At 43.6% G+C, this 12,351-nt stretch overlaps 1 long non-coding RNA gene across 1 annotated transcript; it reads left to right on the forward strand.

Annotated features, from left to right (window-relative positions):
• The first annotated feature begins 9,759 nt into the window (after positions 1-9,759).
• Positions 9,760-10,450, forward strand: LOC127298154 (uncharacterized). Its single transcript, XR_007849639.1, has 2 exons — positions 9,760-9,891; positions 10,142-10,450. It is a non-coding gene; the product is annotated as an uncharacterized lncRNA (long non-coding RNA).
• Positions 10,451-12,351: the final 1,901 nt, after the last annotated feature.

Consider the following 12,351-nt stretch of genomic DNA (forward strand, 5'->3'; position numbering starts at 1 on the left):
CTTAACCCAGATCTGATGGTGTTTTAAACTGGGTTGAACTTGGTAGCTTTTGTAGTTGTGGAATAATCTGGTGCTAGTCACTTTCTCTCCTAGCTGTGTAACTATGCATACGATTGGGCCTTGAGCTAATATGGCTTGGTATATTTTTATTCTGCTCTATTTTAGTTGCCAGTTTTATTCAGTTTAATGCCAAGTGATGTTAAAAACATTCAAACATTGATGTTTGATGCTTTTCTTGTATTTAACTGTCTATATGCTATGCTGGGAACAGTTCATGTATGATCTGTTTCAAGTTTGGGATTTATACCTCACTCCAGCTCTTAGACAAAGGGTGTCGTGATCTGGTCCAGCTTCTAATCTTGATGAGATTCTCCTCCTCGAGCTTGTCCTTCTCTCCTAGATCCAGCTACGTCTCTATGATCTTCTTGCTTCTGCTTCTGATTTATGGTTTGGTTGATATGGTGGTTTATATGAACTGTGAGAGTGGTCGATGGACTAGTCTTCTGCTGGCTAAACAGCTATGTGCTGCAAGGATTAGTCCTTTTATATGCTGTGTTGGAGCTGTGCTTGGTCGACACCTAGGCCATAAAAAGGTGTGTGTGCTGCCTACTTGCATGGTGTGAGTTCAACCTGATCCATACCCCCTTGTTGATGTAGTCAATTTGGTATTCCTTGCTTGCTAGAGCAAGGCACGACTGAGCAAGATATTTCTGGTATCCTTCTCTTTACTTTTAACATGATCACCTAGCATTACCTTTGACTTTTGTTTTGTTGTCTATTTTGCAGGGCTCACTTGAACAAGAGATAAGGACATTCAACAATTAGTTTAGGATTTGATTTCTTTTTCTTATACTTGTAATTGTAATTATATTCTTATTCCTTATTCATTTTGTAAAGACTTTGTATCATTGTGCTAAATTAATAAAATTGTATTTTCCCTATTCTTGAATTCCTTATTCTTTCTTATTAGTCTTAATGTTTGAATTATAATTAGAAAGTTATAATTTCAATTGAAATTTCAATTTGAATTCTTATTTGAATTTATTGTATAGGGTAGTTTGGAATTCAAATTCCAATTAAATTCTTATTTGAATTTCTGTTATTCATTTTTGAATTGAACTCAAGTTGTTCCCCTCAAAACAAAACAATCCAATAAAGGTCATGTCGAATCTTCTCGCGCTCACGTCAATTCCATCAACGCAAGAGAAACCTCGATCGCTTTAACAGGTTTTATCTAAAAGCGCGAAAATTCCCCGGATTTTTTATGCATGAATGCAATGCACACATCTGTTCCTCTCTTTTTTTGTAACCCCAAATCCTGGGATATTACAGTCTCTCCCCCTTAAAACTAAACTTCGTCCTTGAAGTTCGAACTCTCTCACGTTTCGGACTGTAGAACTGATTTGTGCAGACTGCGACTTTTCTCGAACTCCGTGGTGATCTTACTGGATAAAATTGAATATATCCCTTGTCCAGATTCTTCCTGGAATCCATTAGTGTCTGCCACTGAACAGTGGTTTCTTTCTTCAATTTCATGATTTCTTCCAATACTATAATCTTGTTTCCTTTTTCACTGAAGATTCAATGATTGGAACAACTTCTTGTGTTGATAGTGTTAACTGATGACTAATTTGATAACCTTTACTAGTTGGTAAAAATAGGTTCTTGTTTTCCCTTATTACCAAAACTACGACAATGGTACTTAGTAAGGTACTTACCATGGGGGTGGTCGTGATGGTTTATTTTTACTAAGAATAGATTAGACTCACTTAGTCCATCCAATCATGGATTATGGTTGAGACCTATATCTCTCTTGGTTCCTTTAGGTTCCATGAAAGGAATCTTTTATTAAGTCTTTGGTTTTGGTATGGTCACACTCCTTCGGTCTTTGGCCTTCTTGAGCTTTATTTGGTCTCCGATATTTCCTTCGTCCAATGTCAATAACTTCAGCTTACTTGAGCGTTCGTACTTCTGAGTAAATATTACTCACTTTCTCAAGTTATAGTCCAATTCTTACTTCCTCGAAGTATGAACCTCGGCTTCTGGTCTGACATCCTTCTTAAAGTAGTGTCCAACAATCTTACGAAAATAAGATCGAACTTCCTCTCAGTTCAGACCTTCTTCTTCTATCTTACTCAAAATATTGAGTCCATGTACATCCAACTCAATCTTTACTCCCCCTTGGAGTTTTCTTATGGTCTTCAACTCCTTTTCTTCCAACCATTGGACTTGTGGTTAGAATATTGGTCTATGTCTAGCTTATGGTTTGTACTCTTCTAAGGTCTCGCGAAGAATCTTTGTGGTGTATCCACACAATTGTGGACATCCGACATGAATCCTTCGATTGGATGTTTATATGTCGCAATTATTTGGCTGATAAGGCTTTATTTGTTAACCACTTCGTATTATAAGTATTCCAACTATGGACTACTTGATACTACTGTGTCTATTTGATATCCGAAAGTGGACTCTATTATAGGTTCTGACCAACTGGACGAGACATCTACTACTTTATCTTCCAGTATTGATCCTATACCAACTGCGGTCTTCTTATATCCGCTATGGTTTTACCTATCATCTTCCTTCTTTCATGGTTTATTTTGCAACAAAACCATTAGCTGACACTATGAATATAGTATCCTAAGTGATTTCCATGCATTCCCTCTTCTATATTGACTATGGATCAGCTTCAGCTTCACCATAATCACTATATTTCTCACCTTCATGCTTCTTCCGCACTTAATTACACCTTTGTTGAGGTTAAGCATGAGTTTTTGATTGGTACTTCCTTCAGAGTCTTGTGGTTACTTCCCACAACTTTACTTCCTTTTTCTGATGAACCTTCATCTTGTCTTCAAAATCTTCAGAATTCGTCACTTCCTCACACGAATACCATTACCCTCTAGATCTATAGCATCAAGTAAGAACTTGATATTGCAACATGCACTTGCATAACAAAGTTAAACTTCATGTATGGATCTAGTCAAACAATGAAAATCCAATAAAATCCAAGAAGATTCAGCTTTGTGCATATAATACACACCATCATAAGCCTGAATATAATATTTTAGTAAGACATCTCTAAACATCAGGCTGAGATGTGTAGTATATAACACCACATAACATAGGTTTATATCGTGATACTTAGCACATATGTATGGCACACTACTATTTGTCTCAACATTTACCTTAATTGCACAATTGCAATAAGATAAACATGAAACAAAGTGGTCTAGAATAGTTACGGTTAACCTAATTTCCCTTTTGAAAGTACTAACTTAGCTTCCATTTTGTTGAGGACTACTTCACATGGTATATCTCGGTTCTAACATGGCTACTCTAAACACATAACTATTGGAATATAGCTCCTATACTTCCAAGTGTTTCTATGATGTGGCTATAGTTCTGGTATACTTTGCACAATTACCATGGTTTTAGGGTATGAATTCTTGTACTAACATCTACCTCCTCATTTTACTCCTTCTAAATATTTATGATATTCTAATCCATCACATAATGATTCTCAGGTGAATCATATATGAGTAGCAAGTCTCTCATGTAAGTAGACATTGTTTTATTCCTATCGCTCTCCCTTACCTCCCATGATTGACTCATCATGGTCTATACTTCCTTATATGACTTGTATTTATTACTTAGTATCAGTTGTTTCACAAGTTTGAATAAGTTTTACTTACCCATTACTTGTCTTGATATACATCTTCTAGTAGGATATCTTCCTTATATACTTGATATCACTCCTATTACAGGTCTGGATAACTCTTACTTAACCATAACATGTGTTGATACACATCTTCCAATAGAATATCTTCCTTATGGTTGTATCCTCTATTTGGAATACCAGGTATTGTATACCTACTGTGGTCTACTAATTTATTGTTTTAAGGACTTAATGGTGTGCTACATGTTTGGGATTAGCTAACTAACTTCACTTAGGAAAGATAGGTAGGAAAGGTTGACTCAAGTGTGTCAGGATTATTCTCAAGTGAATACCCATCTCAAGTTATAAGAAGTATTTGGTTTAGCTAAGAAAACTTCCTATGGACACTGATACGTCTCCGACGTATCGATAATTTCTTATGTTCCATGCCACATTATTGATGTTATCTACATGTTTTATGCACACTTTATGTCATATTCGTGCATTTTCTGGAACTAACCTATTAACAAGATGCCGAAGTGCCGATTCTTTGTTTTCTGCTGTTTTTGGTTTCGTAAATCCTAGTAAGGAAATATTCTCGGAATTGGACGAAATCAAAGCCCAGGGGCCTATTTTTCCACGAAGCTTCCGTAAGTCCGAAGGAGAGACGAAGAGGGGCCACGGAGGGGCCACACTATAGGGCGGCGCGGCCCCCCCCTGGGCCGCGCCGGCCTGTGGTGTGGGGCCCCCGTGCCGCCTCTTGACCTGCCCTTCCGCCTATAAAAAGTCTCCGTGACGAAACCCCCAGTACCGAGAGCCACGATACGGAAAACCTTCCAGAGACGCCGCCGCCGCCGATCCCATCTCGGGGGATCCAGGAGATCGCCTCCGGCACCCTGCCGGAGAGGGGAATCATCTCCCGGAGGACTCTACGCCGCCATGGTCGCCTCCGGTGTGATGTGTGAGTAGTCTACCCCTGGACTATGGGTCCATAGCAGTAGCTAGATGGTTGTCTTCTCCCCATTGTGCTATCATTGTCGGATCTTGTGAGCTGCCTAACATGATCAAGATCATCTATCTGTAATTCTATATGTTGCGTTTGTTGGGATCCGATGAATAGAGAATACTTGTTATGTTGATTATCAAAGTTATGCTTATGTGTTGTTTATGATCTTGCATGCTTTCCGTTACTAGTAGATGCTCGGCCAAGTAGATGCTTGTAACTCCAAGAGGGAGTACTTATGCTCGATAGTGGGTTCATGCCCGCATTGACACTGGGACGATGTAAAGTTCTAAGGTTGTGTTGTGCTGTTGCCACTAGGGATAAAACATTAGTGCTATGTTCAAGGATGTAGTCACTAGTTACATTACGCGCCATACTTAATGCAATTGTCTGTTGTTATCAACTTAATACGGGCAGGGGTTCGGATGATAACCTGAAGGTGGACTTTTTAGGCATAGATGCAGTTGGATGACGGTCTATGTACTTTGTCGTAATGCCCAATTAAATCTCACTATACTCATCATGATATGTATGTGCATGGTCATGCTCTCTTTATTTGTCAATTGCCCAACTGTAATTTGTTCACCCAACATGCTGTTCGTCTTATGGGAGAGACACCTCTAGTGAACTGTGGACCCCGGTCCAATTCTCTTTACTGAAATACAATCTACTGCAATACTTGTTCTACTGTTTTCTGCAAACAATCATCTTCCACACAATACGGTTAACTCTTTGTTACAGCAAGCCGGTGAGATTGACAACCTCACTGTTTCGTTGGGGCAAAGTACTTTGGTTGTGTTGTGCAGGTTCCACGTTGGCGCTGGAATCCCTGGTGTTGCGCCGCACTACATCTCGCCGCCATCAACCTTCAACGTGTTTCTTGGCTCCTACTGGTTCGATAAACCTTGGTTTCTTACTGAGGGAAACTTGCTGCTGTACGCATCACACCTTCCACTTGGGGTTCCCAACGAGCGTGTGCTTTACGCGTCATCAGACACTACCAAACCTATAGGTCTCCTTTTAAAGGTTTTTTTAGAACATAGTACAACGCAGACGCTCACAAACACGCACGTACAAACACCCCTATGAACGCACACACACCCTATCCCTATGAGCACCTCCGAGGAACTGAGCCGGCATATCTTGAGGTTGACGAAGTCACCACTGGCGCCTCGCTGTTGACGGGCACATCACCTACCACTGAAAGCATAGCGCCAGTTAAATCCTAGAATAAATCCAGGTAAATGCAAACACCCATGCCAAGTCTAGGACTTAAACCTGGGTGGACTGGTTCCACCACAAGGGACCTAACCACCAGAGCCAAGCTCTGTTTGCTCCTTTTAAAGGGTTTTAATCCTAGGGTCAAAGCATTTGCTCTGATACTGCTTGATGTCTACGGGAGCTTCTATTCTTGTAGACAGTGTTGGGCCTCCAAGAGCAGAGGTTTGTAGAACAGCAGCAAGTTTCCCTTAAGTGGATCACCCAAGGTTTATCGAACTCAGGGAGGAAGAGGTCAAAGATATCCCTCTCATGCAACCCTGCAACCACAAAGCAAGAAGTCTCTTGTGTCCCCAACACACCTAATACAATAGGTGCACTAGTTCGGCGAAGAGATAGTGAGATGCAAGTAATATGGATGAGTATGAGTGGTAATAGCAATCTGAATAAAATATGGCAGCGAGTAAACATGCAACAAAACAGTAAACAAACGGAGATTCGATGCTTGGAAGCAAGGCCCAGGGATCCTGCTTTCACTAGTGGACACTCTCAACAATGATCACATAATAGGACTACTCTACACCCTCTTGTTGGATGATGAACACCACTAACTGTGTAGGATTACACGAACCCTCAATGCCGGAGTTAACAAGCTCCACAATATTCAATGTTCATATTTAAATAACCTTAGAGTGTAAGATAGATCAACACAATTACACCGAGAACTAACATAGCATGCACACTGTCACCATCACACTATGAAGGAGGCATAGATCACATCAATACTATCATAGCAATAGTTAACTTCATAATCTACAAGAGATGAAAATCATAGCCTTACACCAAGTACTACACGATGCACACACTGTCACCATTACACCGTGGAGGAGGAATAGACTACTTTAATAACATCACTAGAGTAGCACATAGATGATATTCAACTAGATCACATAAAGAGAGAGATGAACCACATAGCTACAGCGGAGCCCTCAGCCCCGGGGGTGAATTACTCCCTCCTCATCATCGAGACAGCGATGGCGGTGAAGATGGCGGTGGAGACGGCGGTGGAGATGACTCCGGGGGCAATTTCCCGTCCCGGCAGGGTGCCGGAACAGAGACTTCTGTCCCCCGAATTGGAGTTTCGCGATGGCGGCGGCTCTGGATGGTTTTCTCTGGTTTCGTCGAACTGGTCGGGGTTTTTAGGTCAGGGACGATTAAATAGGCGGAGAGGCGGAGTCGGTGGGGCCACGGGGTGCCCAGATGATAGGGGGCGCGCCCCCCCTGGGCCGCGCCGCCCTGTGGGGTGGGGCCCCCTGGCTCCCTCTGACTTTTCTCTGGTGCTCTGGAAGCTTCCTGGAATTATAAGATCTCCGGAGTTGATTTCGTCCGATTCCGAAAATATTTCCTTACTAGGATTTCTGAAACCAAAAACAGCAGAAAACAGCAACTGGCCTTTCGGCATCTCGTGAATAGGTTAGTTCCGGAAAACGCATAATAATAACATAAAGTATGCATAAAACATGTAGATATCATCAATAATGTGGCATGGAACATAAGAAATTATCGATACGTCGGAGACGTATCAGATACCAACGGTGGTGACCCAGCATACCACTGCATGGTGTAGTATGCAAGTCGTTGACATAACAACAATGAAACACCGTTCCACTAGTATTACATCCCTCAGAGTGGTACAACAGAAACATGTGCGGATCCAAGACATGTCTATAGAATTACACACATACTCTTTACAGAAGATCAGCACAACCTCCTACTTTACAATGAGGTAAAACTGCAAATAAGATCCAGAAGAATCCTCATCATGCTTGTCATGCATGCGTTGTGGTTGGAGCTTAACACGAGGGTGTTCGAGGACCAGGGGCTGTTTTTCGGAACGAGATCCTCTGACTTTGTGCAAAAAACTGGAGATGGACATAGATGGTTGTAGTCCGTCCGTTGAGCATCCGATGGCAGCAACATCATCCCCTTTGCTCGTCATTGCCGTTCGCCCGCGAAGCTCTCCGACAGGCTCAGCAGCCACGTCGGTGATTCCTCTCCCAACAAGCTGATGTGCCATCCTGGTCGCAACAATCGACCTCTGCGTTGCCGCTGCTTTGGTGCACGCCAGCTGCGTCCTCTAAGAGAAGGAGCCAGGGTCGGCCAGGTCGCCGAGCTCAACCTCAGCGCTGTCGCTTGGCTGCCGCACGTTGGCCGCTTTCTCTAAGTGGAGGAGGAGTGGCGTCGTCCAGGTTGCCGACCTCGTCCGCTGTTGCCTCCGCCGTTCCGCATGCTGCCCACGCCCTCCATCTGCTGCCGATTTACTGAAGTGGACAAGGCTGGCTCGCGTTATGTTTTTACAACCTGTTCGTGGCCGATGTGTTCCAGGAGGCCATGAACCCCATGAAGAAACAGCGCGGCGCTGTGCGAAGCTCGCCGGGTTGTTCGGGAGCGCGAGCAGACGGTGCTGAGGGCGATCGCCGAGCCGGAGGTGATCTGCGAGAGGATGATGCGGTCCGAGTTCTTGAGCCTCCCGGCGAGCACGTCCCCCATATTGTCGCCGAAGAGGCCGCCCAGCAAGGTGGCGACCTTGAACAGGGTGATCAGCGCCGCCGTCTCGCTGTGGAAGAACCCGACGAGCTCCAGCCACATGGCCACGAAGGACAGCGCCGACCATGGGAACTAGCGTCGACCAGAGGAAGGCGCCGAGAGCAATGACTGTGAGGTGGTCGTGGCGCGCGACCAGCGGGCTAGGTAGGCGGCAAGCGGGTAGCATGCGGCCTGCACGACGGAACGGGAGAGCCCGACGGAGCCAAGCGCGGTGGGGAGGTCTGCAGCGTGGCGCCGATCTCCCTGTACACCGACGGGAGCAGAGCCGCGTCGGCGCGCTCCATGGCAAGCGCCGCGAGAAGCAGCGTGGCCGCCGCCGTCCGCTTACACTGCCGCCGCTTCTTGCTCTGCTCCGGCATCGCGTGCGTCGTCGTCTATTCGTCTTGCCGTTGGATGCTGAACGGACGGACTGCCATCATCTATGTCCCTCTGCAGTTTTTTGCAGTAAGTCAGAGGATATCGTTCCTGTTTTTCTGCTGGGGACGTCGCGTTCGCCATATCGCAGGATGTCCACCTAAACTATCGGCATGGCTGTCCGCTTGGAGAGAAGTAGACTAGTGTCTAGGTGGTGTTTTTTCTTTTCTTTTGTTTTCCCCAACCTTGTAAACTGGTGTTTTGGACATCTTGATTCCGTCTCAAGCTTAATTAATACAATGACGCGTAGATTCCGTGTGTTGTTGTCGAAAAAAGTATATATATGTAAATTGTTGATAAATTGATTCCATTCAGTTACTAGAGATATTCCTGACCAATTAAAAAAAATTCCTGTCCAAAAACAGATTTCATACTACGGTGGAGTGGTGGACCTATAAAACAACTTGGCACGTTCATTTATTAAATTCCATTAATTAGGCCACTGATCATGGTTGCGCCTTGTCCAGAATCGGCTGAAAGATTTTTTTAAGGGATTCAGCTTAGAGTTGGGCCTTTTTTTATTTGCGAATGTCACCGCGCCCAAAATTAGAAATAGGATAATTATTAATAATTGCATATTTCCTTTTTTGACTACATGTGCTTTCCGCACGATAATAATTGCTTATTTCCTATTACTCCACAAGATTATATTCCAGAGAGATACTCCTGTTATAATTTATTTGTATTACCGGCATAGAGGGAGAGTATGAGTAGTAAGGAATCAATCGTTGCAAATCTGCAGTATAGTACTACCGGATAATAAAGAGGACAATTAATACTTGCTTATTTTATGAGATTATATTCCCCATATGCGCTACCTTCGTGCTTATTATATAAATTCATAAGCTGTCCTCCATTGTTCCCAACATCTGCGAGTGCACAACATAAACAACGCGGAACTATTTCTCCGAGAAGATGTCCATGGGAAGACTTGCACAAGTGCTCATCACCCTTACCGCACTCCTCCTTCACACCAGCCTCCAAGCTGAAGGTATGTGTTAATATCACAGCAATACGGTTGTATGAAGAGACAAAATTGTAGAGGAGGCTTTGGTTGCACGAAATTAAAACAAACTTGCCAATGCACATAACATGATGTTGCATTTAATATCGCAGTAATATATGTTTGCTTTTCTTTTTTGATGGAACATAATCTGTGCTCATGTAACCTGAAAATCATTTATTTCTTGTCGATTTAATTTTCCGTTGGACAAAGAAGTAATTAGTGTTGTGTCAAGCAGGAGCCATGGAAACAAACATCAAAAAAACTATCCCCGTACAATCCATGAAGCTGGTGAGTGTAAAGGAGGAAAGCGTTGTCAGGGCATGCAAGCCATGCCATTGCGACTCCGGGGGCAGTATTATTGCGACAAACTGCTGCATTGAGGCACATTGTAACAGCCCCGGGGAACCACTTGGCAGTTGTGTATTTACCAAAATCTCATGCGGTTGTGATGATAGCTGCAGGTGATCAAAGTCCATGCATAATGTATTAATGGTTGATGACAATAAATCGTTTCTTTTTCAAGAAACAAATTTCCTTGATATCACATTTTCTTGCAATCAGTATACAATATCACTGGCGGAGCTTAGTGTAAGTCAGGGGGGGCCGCCGCCCCCCCAGCTTTTTGCAAAGTTCTGAAGAATTTTTTTAGGGAGTGTTTAGATGCAGAAAAATTAGCATTTCGCCCATCCAAACATTGACATTTTATCTTTCGTCCCCCTGATTTTTGGTGAAGCTCCGCCACTGGTATACATGACGTGTTTTGAAATCGGAAATCAATTAGGAAGAACATTACAGAAATTAAAAGCATCATAGGAAAGGACCACTCACTCTGTTTCTATTTAGGCTGTTTGGTTCGCGGTTTTTTTACCTGTCATTAGATTACAGCGTGACCTAATACTGTTGAACATGTTTGTTTTCACTAGGAAAAATGCTCGTGTGTTGCACCGGAAAAAAGATTGCACACCTTTAACCCAATTAGAATCAAGTTCCACCATCATCACGGATCAGTGGCGGACCTAAGATCACAGAGGAGGAAGGAGATTAGGTATAGCGAGAGAGTAGGCCTAGGCGGAGGGAGGTGGTGTGCGTGTGTATCAGCACTCTTGTGCTTTCTTGTAAATTTTTGTGCTCCTTCTTCTATAAAGATAAGGCACGTGTTTCGCGTGCTCTCGAAAAAAAAGTGGCGGACCTAGGATTTTAACTAAGGGTATGTCACTCTAAAATTTTGATATGCATTTTGCTAAAATCTTTTTAAGGATTCAGTAAACGATGACAAAATTTGTACGGAGTATCATAATTTAGTATACAAAAAAACAAATAACATGTAATTGAAATATTAAGTTGGAAAGTTGCATAAACTATTGTATAAACAGTTTAAACACTACCCCCTCTATTCCATTCTATAGTGCCTATAGTTTTTTGACACGGAAATTAGCGCAAGAGTATTTTTTACACAAGACCCCTAGCTAAACGATTTGAGATCAACGTAAAGTTTGGGAAATCCATATCTTCCTAACTTACCATAATAAATTTGGGAGTTGAACGATTTGAGAGGTGATCGAACGGGGAGGGTGTAATTCAAAAAAAGCTAAGCTACAACCTTATATTTTGAAACAAATGCCAAAACTCTATAGACACTATAGAAAGGAACGGAGTATATAATAGATGCATATATTTGTTTGAAGATGTATGCCAGTATATAGAAATCTAGAACTGGAATAAAAAAAACTTTGCTACAACGATGATTACCTTGCAACCTGGTAATGTGCAAGGCATCAACTGCCGTGGTCTCCCGGCAACTAGCGAACTGCAATCGCCGGTTGCAGGAACTGGCTCTAGTATGAGGCGCGCTGGCCTGGACTGCCGGCGAACTGCGTGCAGAGTGAGGCGTGACGGCGAGGACTCCCGCTGAGCTGCAACGGCGTGTGGATATGGCGTCCAACGATCAAGGTCAGCGACTCTCCGGCGGCCGCTGACGATCTGCGTGTGGAGACTTGATGGATTGACGATGTCTTTCGTCGAGCCGCACGCTGAGTTGCCAAACTGATCGATAGGATCACGCCTAGAATAGAGGATGCCATTTGTTTGACAGTTGCGAATCGGCAAAGGAAAACGCTTGTAATCGGGCGACCGATCACTGGTAGAAAAACAGGCTTCCGGTGAGCTCCATAAGTCGCGAAGCTGTAGGAACCGCGACTAATGGGACCTTTAGTCGCGGTTCGGGAGGCGAACCGCGACCAAAGGCCTGGGCCCAGGGCGCTCGGTGGCCAGCCGGTGCACGTGGGGGGCTTTAGTCGCGGTTGGCCAGCCCGAAGGCCTTTAGTCGCGGTTGGCCAGGCCAACCGGGACTAAAGCCCCTCCCCTATATATACCCATCCAGCAGCCAACACTTAGCCATTTGGAGCCATTCTCTTCACAAACTTCACAAGTGGGTGTTAGGTTTGC

Source organism: Lolium perenne, chromosome 5, assembly GCF_019359855.2.
Source record: "Lolium perenne isolate Kyuss_39 chromosome 5, Kyuss_2.0, whole genome shotgun sequence".
NCBI lineage: Eukaryota > Viridiplantae > Streptophyta > Magnoliopsida > Poales > Poaceae > Lolium > Lolium perenne.